This window comes from Melanostigma gelatinosum (genome assembly GCF_949748355.1).
Source record: "Melanostigma gelatinosum genome assembly, chromosome: 19".
NCBI lineage: Eukaryota > Metazoa > Chordata > Actinopteri > Perciformes > Zoarcidae > Melanostigma > Melanostigma gelatinosum.
Genome location: NC_136652.1, coordinates 19,479,603 through 19,491,630, shown reverse-complemented (window position 1 = coordinate 19,491,630; position 12,028 = coordinate 19,479,603). Strand labels below are relative to the sequence as shown.

The 12,028-nt window shown below is 42.7% G+C and overlaps 1 protein-coding gene across 2 annotated transcripts in view; it reads right to left on the bottom strand.

Moving 5' to 3' along the window:
* The window catches only part of klhl29 (kelch like family member 29), a gene marked incomplete at its 3' end in the record, with an annotated part of 170,916 nt that overhangs the window by 151,095 nt on the left and 7,793 nt on the right, over positions 1 to 12,028 (bottom strand). The window contains exon 2 of one of the 2 annotated variants that reach the window (XM_079291403.1): positions 8,125 to 8,198. The remainder of the gene's footprint in view (positions 1 to 8,124; positions 8,199 to 12,028) is intronic. The other variant, XM_079291402.1, reaches the window with a different exon arrangement.

Here is a 12,028-nt window from a genome sequence, read left to right as displayed (position 1 = left end):
ATGGCGCACACACACAGAGAGAGAGAGAGGTTTGTGGCAGACTCCAGCGAACGCATACAGAGTGCTTTCAAACTCCGCAGTGTGTTGTGAAATCAATACATTAAATAGAAATCTGTAGGTGGCCTCCTCTGAAGTAACACCTGCGAGACAACGGCGCAGACATGTTTGTTTTTCTTTCATCAGCCTATCTGACCACACGAGGTCAGCCTCTATGGAAGAGGGCTTCTTTCTCAACACCTGCTCACACTGCAGACAGCACGGCTCGAGTTTTCAAGGCTGTACAATGTTGAGGTTTTTTCTTTTTTTATCAACACGAATTTCACAAAAATCTATTTTGCACGCAGCACTTTCATTTTTTTAAAGTTTTCAACTTGGAGGGGGAAAACAAACTGTCAGCAGCTCGGCTGATGTGAATTTGGATTATTTTAGGAAGCAGCGGGTGTTAAAAGTTGATTTGATGTTGCCTGAGCGATATGCCAGAACTTTGGAAGGCGCTTTTGTGGGCAGAGCTAAAACACATATGGTGCAGGAATGCACATTTACAAGTATGGGGTAACCTCTGCTGAGCCCCTAAAGGATCGCTTTGACATCTGCACTACACACGCGTCCCAACGAAATGCAGAACCGCAAATGACCTGCAGCACGTCAGTAATCTCGCGACTACTTAATGTCTGTATTAGCTCTCACCCCTGCTGAAAGACTTCAGCAATAACCATACAGATGAATGACAGCAGCCTCTCAAGCGCCTGTTTTAATTATTTATTTTTGCCCCTGCCCTCGAGCAGAAAAAGGCGCGCACGCCAACCTCGGCACCGTGGCCACGCGAGTGAACAGCAGCGGAAAACGCCATAAAACATCTGAGGCGTCCCCTACATTTGTAGGGATGGAGATATGTGCCGTAATGGGTTGCACTCTGCAGATGGCCATTAGGGCTTATGTCAACATTAGGGAGATGTCCAAATAAAAATTTGGCAGATGATACTGACAATTAATTACGCCCAGTGAGCACTAACCCGGATTTCAACGTTGATTTCTGGTTGAAAAAGCGTTGATATGGGGTCTGAACGTCTAAGACGTATTTTAACCGTCTTTTGAACCGGCTAAATTACGGTTACAATATCAACGTGTCACAAAACACCAATTTGTTTTAAAATATTGATGGTTTGTTCAGTTGTAGGTTGAAAGAGACGCGATTTTGGTTACTTTAAACGTATTTCTCCAACATCATATGCGCAAGTGAATTATTAAATGTTTTTCTTTTTCCCACTAAAAGCAGCTTGATGTTAAATGTTCAGCGAGGAACAAACAGCGATACATTTAGTTTTTTTTTTATCTGAATCTCGGATATTGCAGAATACAGTGTGTAAGCTGTGTTTTATATGTGCATGGTGTCAGCATCACTGTGGAGGTTATAGTACAATAAAACAATTGGTTATTGGCCAGGAAACACAAGCTTATTGCCTTTTTTTTCTTAACAGTAGCTGGCGAGTATGAGAAGGTAATGTAATACAGTATAATGTTCTGCAAAGATGAAATTACCTTGGACACCGCTCCTGAAGCACACGCCGTTATACATCCATGCTCAAGTCGAGACATTACGTGAACTAGTATACCTCATTTGATGCGATAACGACTGCATCTTACAATACTGTGGCAACTAATGACACACTAAGCTGTGATGTGCGGTTCACGCCATAACGCCTCTGCAGCAGCAGATAGCTAGCATAAAAATCAATACGGCATCACTTGCATGGAGGCCGAGCACAAGAGGGGTCTTAAATAAGACGGCCGACATGACGGACGCACTGCGCGCCCTGATAATAAACGCCTGCTGCTTGATGTCGTCGAGGCGCAGGACATCGTCGCCAAAGGCTCGGCAAACAGAGGGCTCAGTCAAGCCACGGCCGACAGGATTGTGCGGATGAATAGAGGGACGGACGGACCGCTGTCGATGCTCAACACTTTGAACAGCCTAATCGCCTATTTAAAGAGGGAACAAAAAGAAGGTGTTCCGAAGAGGCTTTTTCAAGAAACAAACACAAGCTGGTAAAGCTTGCTTTTATTGCAGGTGTGTTTTTGTAAAGCCTGGTATTTCTTCAGCTCATGCTTCTATCAATAAATTGCAGCTGGTCGTCATAAAATCAATGAGATGCACGTTTTTTAGTTTTCTTCGATGGTCGTCTGTAGTTCAAAGTCACTGCTGCTCATCCCGACACTACTGAGAGACGTTTGTTTTTACTTCAGTTTAAAAACACAAAATACGTGTCAGTGGAAGGCCAGGTGACATTTTTTAGACGAGTTAAAAATAGTGGATTTTTTGGAAAGCTTATATGAATGCAATGGGCTTTTTGTAGTCTATTAAATTTACAACGTGCCGTTTGACATACCACACAAACGAGCTCATTAAACGGGTTATTTAAGACATCACTGTGAGCATTTATGACGGAGACATTGTGAAGCCAAAGCACGACGCGGCGAATCTTTTTAACTGCAGACACGAGAAGTTTCATCTTCCGAGCAAGTTGGGCTTAAATGACTTGAAACGTAGGAGTATCGCTCTTATTCCACTCCTCTGCTCTTTAGCGAGGCCACTTCCCCGACTCCCTTATGATGCCTTTACGCTGTGCGGTTCCCGGCGGCATTTTAAGGAAAAAGAGGCAAAACTGATAGCACAGCTCAAAGTGCCAGCGTGCCCCGTTCACAGATATTAGCCTCAATGGCCTGGATAAGATGCCATGCCAAAACCCCCATGCTGTGTTTGTGTGTGTGTGTGTGTGTGTGTGTGTGTGTGTCAGCCTCTTAGGATTCCATGCCCCTTTAACCACGGGCCGACCCCCTGCGGTGCTTTAAGTCTTAGTCACCCCGGGGGCGAGCGGGAGACAATGCCTGGCTGTATATGTGACAAGAATATAAGCGGGTGCGTGTGACAGCGCGAGCCGCGGCCTGTGTTGATGCATGTGTATTTATGTTCCGCCTCCGTTACGGTCTGGTGGCGGTATGTGAATGGGATCCCCCCCCGTGTGCCCGACGGGAAAGGAGGACGCCATATTTATCATTACGGCGGTGGCTGCGCGCAATATCAGACATGCACCTCGTGGCCGCCGCGGTTCACAGGTCAAGTCATTAGTGACATCACCTCGCTGCTTAGAAGACACTTTTACCCAGAACTCTCTCCATCATTTTCTGTCTCTACAGCTAAATGCTTTGCTGCGCCGTGTCCAGATAAAGGCCCCTCTCCAGGCCGTTTCCCCTTTGTCAGCAGGTGAAGACTCTTCTAGTCTGAATAACGATCCTCAAGCAGACTCAAAGTCAGGCTTTTTACATTACATTCTGCTGGATCTAATTATGCTGAAAAATGCATTTTGACATCGTTATCGCCTCTCAGCAGGACCTTCCATTCGCTGGAGGCATGTGTGCGCATAAGCACAACCTACATTGATGCATTATTGTTTTTTCAAGATGACTAATGCAGTCTAGAGATACAAAAGAATACAAGTGAATTCCATGCTATTAAACATTAGAGTTATTGAAGTTTCCTAATTTCAGCTTGGGCTAACAGATTGTGAAAGATGGAGGGTGTAAAGTAAGCTAAATCCAATACTATGATGACCCCATATGGTGGCATGGTGAAGGGAAGTGTGACACGAATGCAGTTGGTCATGAAACACGTTGGTCCAGAGAAACATATCTCAGAAACTACTGGCCACATTAGCGTAGATCAAAGACATTTCTTTTCACGATTTTCGTGACTCTCAATATTTTGTCCATTGCTGGTTGCAGCTTTTTCCAATAAGAGACTTTGCAGTTTTCTTTGTTTGTTTGATATAATTGAAACCAGAATATCTTTGGATTTTGGACTGTTTGTTGCACAAAACGACATTTGAAGATGCCACTTTGGAGTCTGGGAAACTGTAAACAACTTTTTCCACTATTTGTTTTACATTTTTAAACCAAACAATGGATACATTTATGAAACAATACAAATCATCCGCAGATGAATCAGTAATGAAAATAATCTTGCAGCTCCGCGCCTAGTGGCCAGATACGAGAATCAAAGGGATTCTTGAACGTGACAGTAGTTTGACAAAACAATCTAAAAGCAAAGACCCCTTACGATAGCTTTCGACAGCAAAAGGCCAGATTTATTTTATAAATTTTTTTTTTTTAAATCTTGTTGGTATGCATGGTTCTCAGTTATAGTTCTCAAAAGATAAGATGCACCATTATGCTGGTTTCATCTCGTCCTGGTTGGCACATGGCATGCCAGCCTTGCACCCACTGCTCCAGAGAGCGCCCCCAAACAGGTGCTCAACATGAAGAGTACAGACGGAAGAATGAGACGAGCGTAGCACATATACAATTAATAATAAAGGCGTTAAAATTGAATGCGCAGCCCAAAGTCAAAGTTAGTCCCGTGGACCAACGCAAAAGTGGAACTTCTTGTTCGGCTCCCAAAAAAAAGGAATAAAAAAGGGTGACCACTCGGTTTTATTGGCATTCAATGACAAGAAGTCACGACACACGCCTCACTATAATTCACTGCACTCCTCAACAGGAGAGATTAATCTTTCTCCCTCATTACAGGCTACAGAGTCCCCGCCGGTCTTTTATTTACCGCCACCCGTCCCCAAAACCGTCTCCACAACTAGTGCAGCAGGTAGGCAGCCGGCCCCTCCGTCCGAGCGGCTCGGCGTGTTACCAGGAGACCGGTTTCCCTCCACGCAGAAGCTTGTCATCCATCATTACTCGAGGTGGCCTTGACAATGATTCCTGCAGACAGCTCCGGCTTACCGTCGAGGGGCCCAACGTAAACAGCCCACTGCCGGGCAAACAAGGGCGATGATGAGCATTACTTCCCAAGGTATGTGGTAAAATAAAATAAAATGTATTGAGTTGTGTCCCAGCGTAAATTCAGGAGGCAGGCGGTAGGGGGCATTTGGATCATTTGAATTGTTTCTTTCTTCTTGTTCTCACACTGCTGTGATGATTCAGGGAACAGTCACACCAAGAATGTCTGGAGTGGTTTAAGCAATCACTGGATCGCTCAGTCATCTTGTTGTTTTTTGTCAAAATGAGAACAGCAGCATTCAAACTTGGCTCTGCAACAAACAACTACAACCAAGGCAGCCTGAAAATACACGCCTGTGTCCTATTCCAAGTAAAATGCGGAGTTAGAACAAACACCAACTAATGGGGAAAAAAAAGCCAAAACCACTCTGAGCTTTATGGGTATTCGGAGACGGCTGGAGACACCTTACAGCCGGCGGTGGTAACCACTAACCAGAAGATATTCCCACAGACATTTTAGATTAGCGAGTAGACGGGGTGAATCAAACACTGGACCTGAAATGTTTAAACACCTTTCTTGTGGTGTTCACTGCAAACAAAAACTAATTCTGAGACAGTACATGCTGTTGTCACTTTGTTTTAAAGCAACTGAAACGCTCCATGATGGCTTCATTATTACACAGAGCAGCATTTCAAAGCCAAAACAAAGTTCAGAACCTGTCATTTTATGCCGCATAGAGCATCCGAGTTGCAAACTGTGGGGATTTGTAGTTTTGTTTCTGTTGGGCTGGGATTAGTTTGTGGATACAAAACTAATCCCAGCCCAACAGAAACACAAATACTCAGTACGAGCGAGTCACGAGTACACTCAAAGAATTAGTTCATACGAAGTGTGCTTCGGGGGCAAAAGGGATCGTGGCTGTTCCGGCCGAACGCACTCAAAAGTCGGGATCAAAAAAAGCTTTGCGGCGATTGAAAGCGACAACTCGCGATAATCACTTCAATGTGGGGATAACGGCGAAAGATGTTGGAGCATCTGTTAGGGTTTAAAAACCAAAAGGATGAGCGCCTGCAGGCCGCAGGGACGTTTCTGCTGCGAGCTTGCTAGCGCGCATCAGAAAAACGGACTGGATCCGGTTCACAATCAATAACAATATTTAATGTACTACACAAAGTTCACTTACAAGCTGAATTAACTATCAATAGTAATGTTCTCGAGAACCGAGACCACACGCACGCATCTCACTCACAGGTCTGAATTCAGGTCCTGAAAAACGAGAGCGGATGTGGTCTGAGGAATGCTCTCTAGAACAGTCTTTTATATGGCATAAGACGTGTGACTGATCCTCCATTGATCAGTGATCGGCTCCATTTGACTTCTGTCCCCTCCCATTATCGATCTTTTAGCGAAACGGCTTTGCGCCTTGCAAAACATCCTCGACTCCACCTCTGGTCAGCTTGTCCTCCCCACTGACCACATCCTCCATGTCCCATTCAGAATCCCTGTCTGACCCTCAAACTATTCTTAGTGTTTTAATACCTTTAGTGACTATACTTTTATGATTTAATACCTTCAATATACTGTAACACATAATATCTTCTATAAGCAAGAATATTGTAAACATATTGTGACCAACATATTATTATTGTGGCAGTTCTACTCAACACTAGCGGGGTTATTTAATCGTACTTATAATGTGTTTAACACTGAAATTCTCCACACATCCGACAGGCACTTCGGTCTTCGAGTTTGACTTTTCTAGGATGTCACGAACGTATTTGATTGGATGTCTGTAAGCCAAGCAGAGTGTTCCACGTCATCTGGAGTGGACCGCAGCGAGGCTCATTGTGATCGATTCATCCCATTGTTACAAGCACGAGATTTGTGTATAAAATAAACATGAGATGTTGTATTACTTAAACATGTCAAAATATTATATAAAAGATTTATAGCTTTTACTCAGGATTAAAAATATATATTTTTTTATCTGTCCATTGGAATGGACGAGGATCTGAATGTCAGCCGAAGGTAAATTGAAGGTTTAACAACAAGTTATTCTGACTGTTTTCTAATGATACGAACTGCTGATTATGCATTCTGCTGATTGTGTACACAGAATGTTCAACTCAGGAGGCTTTGAACAAACAGCAATTGAGGATATTCTGTGTAGTGACAATGAGGGCACAAATATATACATACATACGCAATACAGTATATAACACAGAATAGTATTTCGATACATATTTTGATTTCTAACAAATTCATTTTGAGCAGAAATGTGAAAACCAGGTCGTTTCTACCTCAGCTGCACAAAACCCAATTATGTTCAAAGGCCACGGTGGTTTAGACTTCACAACACGAGCCACAGGTGTGATTGCAAGATGAGACTTTCAAAATGGATTCAGCACCACCGTTGATTTGGCAAACTGTGAACGCTGAACGCAGCACGGACCACCGCAGCTTCGGACCACCGCAGCTTCGGACCGCTTAGGCCGCGGGACGCACGCATGGGAATGCTTTTACACCTGAAGCCCCCCAGTGAGGGTTGAACCCCGGCAAAGAGCGCACATAATGAGTGCCGCTCATCAGCGATGCACTGACCCGGGACGGGCACACAGACACTCATACAACCCCCCCCCCCCCCCCCCCCCCACACACACACACACACACCTCATGTGCCTGTGGCGCCCAAGGCCGGTCACCTCGCTCAGGGATCAAAAGGCAGTATGTCGTTCTAATCTGTCCTCGCAGCGGGCAACCCCATTAATTCAATTCCATTTCATCAGCGGTGAGCGGACCACCGGAGGGGTCTGTACATTCCTGCGGTCCGGGAGTAATCCCATCTCCCAACGACCCGGGATCAGACTCTAACCCCATAATTGCTCGGAGGCCGATTCGGTTTTGCACGCCGACAGAATTGCGAGGTCTTTGCGAGGAGGAGAACCGACGACAGACACAGCTCATTTTCTGAGCACGGTGGGGGAAGTCGAGCAGAATTAATGACGCCATATATCAAATAATTCCAGACTATCAACCCCCCACGTAACCAGGCCAACGCCACAGAACATGTACACTTACGCACAAATAAGCTGCGGCAAAAGGATCAAGTACTGCACGGCGAGACTGGAGTGGAATTTGTGTGTAGAATTTATTATTCATTTGATAAAACACAATAAAAACAATTGTCCAAAGCAGTTTCTATGGTAAACACTAAAATGGTGCGGCAGAATAGGACTGACTCATGTATTATTGTGCTTCTGTATCACACTGTGTGATGCCTGTGGCATGATAACATGTTTATTGGGGCATAAGATAATGAGCTTTTCATATCTTACCGTACCTTTGGTCTCTGGTGGATGGGGATGCTCATCACAGACAAATTAGATCTTTTGAGTATTGCCGTCTACACCTGCAGAAACAATTACAGTTTGTCAATTAGGTGAAGCTTCAGAACCCAAATGAAAACATCTATAAATCTGGGCCTAATATTATTGTGTTTGCCATCTGTTGATGAGGACAAATCAGGCATCCTTCACTCAAAAGAGAATGACAAAACAGGAAAACAGGAAAGGTCACACTGAAGGCATATGGCTGCAGTTGGGAAAGCTCCCCGGGATTGGTGGCAAATGAATGCCTGATTGAAATTTTTTTTAAATGACTACAATTATATGCACAACTGAAGGCTCGGCTGCTTTTTAAGATGACGACGAAGGAGAGGGTTCGCATGGGAGATGACACTTCAAAGGCCCTCATTGTCGACCGTAACAACGGCACTGGTGTTCGTTAAAACAACAAAAAAGAGAAGAAAAGACAAAAACACCCGCAATCATCCGACTCCTCCGCGGTGGCAGCCGTTGGAAGTCACCACATCTCGCTCCGAGTGCGTCTGATTCCAAACAAGGCTCTTTCATACTCTGTGTACAAGGACATTTCTTTCTGTTGAAACGAGTGAAAGAGAAACCTGCCAGACACCCTTGATGACTTTGAATTATGACTTCATCACAGTAAAGGAAAGAAATTAAGATCAATGTGGCAAAACAAAGGACTGAATCTTTAGTCGGAATCATTTTGATCTATTTTCCTTGCAGATTTAAAAAAAAAGAAAGAAAAAAAAGCAGTGGAAACATCAAGTTCAAGTAGAATCCCCTTCACAATCAAAGAGCAAGTAGCTTTATTTTTATTTTGAAATTTGCATTATTGCAGAAAATAAGACCTGTGGCCAAACACGAGTTTGAGTTACTTACACGTTTTGTTCAGCAATTTTCACAAAAGAACCGCTTTTATTCATTTTTAAGCGTGAATACGGAAGTAGAAAGCTAACGTTCAGCTATGAACGACCTGCACCGCGGTCACATGACAAGACTGTACACGAGTTGGCGTGATAACGTTTTGTTGTTGTATTTAACCACTTGTTAGCAACCGCCTTTTTTGAGATGCGTAAAAGCTTCAAAATTCACGAGAGGGACGTATTCTACATCGTAGAACAAAACGTTATGATCTCTTAAGCTTGTGTTAACCACAGACCATATTTTAGGCATCGAACCAAAAACATTCAAAGAAATCCATTGACTTGAAGACAAAGGAACCGGATGAAAAGTTAAGGGTCTTTGAGCAAGGCACTGACAGGATGTGGTTATGCTGGGCAGCTACAGGCATTCCATCCGTGTTTGATGCTTTTATGATGAGCAGGTACATTTCTTTGCTCTCAGGGTCTTATCCTTAAAGCATGCAGCCAAAAATTATTTTAGAAAAGTCGAAATATCCGCTCTCCTTCAAAATAATACACTAGATCACATGTGTCAAACTCAAGGCCCGCGGGCCGAATCCGGCCCGCCACGTCATTTTACGTGGCCCGCGAATCCGCCAGCAAAAAATAAATAAAAATTAAATGAAAAGAAAAGTTAGACTTGAAAATAAAAGTATCCCCATGGTCGAAATTATGAGATAGAAAGTTGAAATTATGAGACAGACATTAAAACTATCACAACAGGTGGACAGGAGAGGCAACAGCCCGAAAAGAGGATTTCCAACGATTGAAAAAGATCGACAAATAATCCCAAAATGTTCACGAAGAGAAAAATTGAGGGAAGAAAATGTAATGAAAGATGGGAAAGTGAATACATGTTTGTGCTTCAAGGAGAACAACGGGTCTGTCTTCTGTGTTATGAGGCGTGTCGGTGATGAAGGATACAATTCACGACGGCATTTTGACACCAAACACGGAGCTAAATTTAGCCTCCAAGAAAAACATCAAATTGTCCAAGAATTAAAAGGCAGACTGCAATCACAGCAGAATATATTTACACAGCTACAGCCCAGTGCATGCTGAAGGTATGCGAGCAGAGCTCCGACCAGATACAGACTTTTACAAATGTCAGTTTGTGAAGAAACACCATTGCAGACCGAGTTGATGAACTAGCAGCAATCTAACAACACAGCAGCTGAGAGACGAGCAGGTACTTGTGATTCTAATGAACTGTTGATGAAAGCAGTCAACACGGATACATCATCTATCATGTTCATCAGACCTGACTCTCAGTGAGCAGCTCTTGGATGTAGCTGCCATGCACAGGACGACGACAGGGAGGAACATTAGTGATGCAGAGAGGTGACACAAACAGCTTTGAACAAAGTTAATGTCAGAACTTGTGTTTGATATTTGTCTTTGTTATTTTCTTTAATAGTTTGATCTTTGATAGAGTCATGTGGGTTTCTTAACCCTCAATTAAAATGATTTATGTTATAATAACAGAAATGTGTTTAAATATACATTTTCATTTATATAACTGCATGTACAATATGTTTACACTTGTATAAACAATAATCAAATGCAGAGAGAATTATTTACCAATATGTTAGGGAGAAGTTAGTTCTACAGTCTTACATTTACAACCGGCCCTTTGAGGGCGACCGTGATGCTGATGTGGCCCAGAGTGAGATGAGTTTGACACCCCTGCTCTAGATAGACAGACCGTTCTCCGGATGGCTGCAGAGGAGCGCCATATGTCTGAGGCAAAGTAGATGGGGAAACGCTATCGAATGCTCATTCATCATGTTTTGCTGACTCCACTTCCTAAGTCACACACACCCCGTCCGACTTAATAGTCTGTAGAACATGATTTTCTGCATTTTTTTCTTTTTAAAGGTGAAAAATGGTCATGTTTTGTATTTCAAAATAAAAAATAAAAAAATTGATTTCCATTGTGATGATTGTGCAAGAATGGAAACAGCTAGCCTGCCAAATGTTCCTCCAGAGGATGATAAAAGACAGTAGCCTGCTGATATGAAACCAATTCTTTCCACCATCAGTTTATGGAGCTAAAAAGCAGCTGCTGTTGCACGGAGAGTGGCCCTAAAAAAATAAAAAAAATATTCCGACATATGGTTGTTTATGTGCCGCTGCTAGAAATAATACCAAGTGAAATCTCATTCACAGTTAGTGCCAACTGTGCTTGTATTTGAAATATGTAAAGAAGTTATGAATATTACTCTAAAATACATATGATCATAATTAAAACTTCAAAAACACTTTTAGTACAACCTCTAATGACACAGTACTCTGTATAAATGCACAATAGAGCATGTGTTTGATGTAAAAGTAATTCAAATACTGTGAGACCAGCTGTAGCACTGAGCGAAAACAGTTCGGAGCCGTGATGTAAACAAAAGCTGAAATGTCTCGTTCTTTTACGAGAAAATGAGTTGAAGCCCCGGAGGAAATACGTTTACTTTGCCATGAAATTAGAGCTGTTTTCCATTAACTCCACACAAAGTAAAATCATTAACTACCTCATTGACTTCTCCCTATAGATTTATATTTTGTCTCCCCTTCCTCTAATTAACAACGTGCACATATCCGTAATGAAAAACATGCAGATCGAGTCCAAAAAGTCACGACTGAAAGACACTTAAAATGAGAAACTGCCGCAGTAAATGACAAGTCGTCGATGAATACTTCCCAATAAGTGACGGATAACGACTAAAATTGAAAAATCTTTTTTCAGGTTGTCGATAAATGCGAAACACTGAAACTTGGTGAAATCATTTTGGGCTTTGCTACAGCATCAGCACATTATCAAAGAAAGTTCTACCATGGCAATTATTGTAAACTTGTCAAATTGAACGGCAGCAATAAATCATCCATGTAATTATCGATTGATTGAAGGAGCTATCTAAGTGTGAAAAACACTCGGAAGCATAATACATCAACTTTAATGGCGTTTCTTAATCAGAATGCTC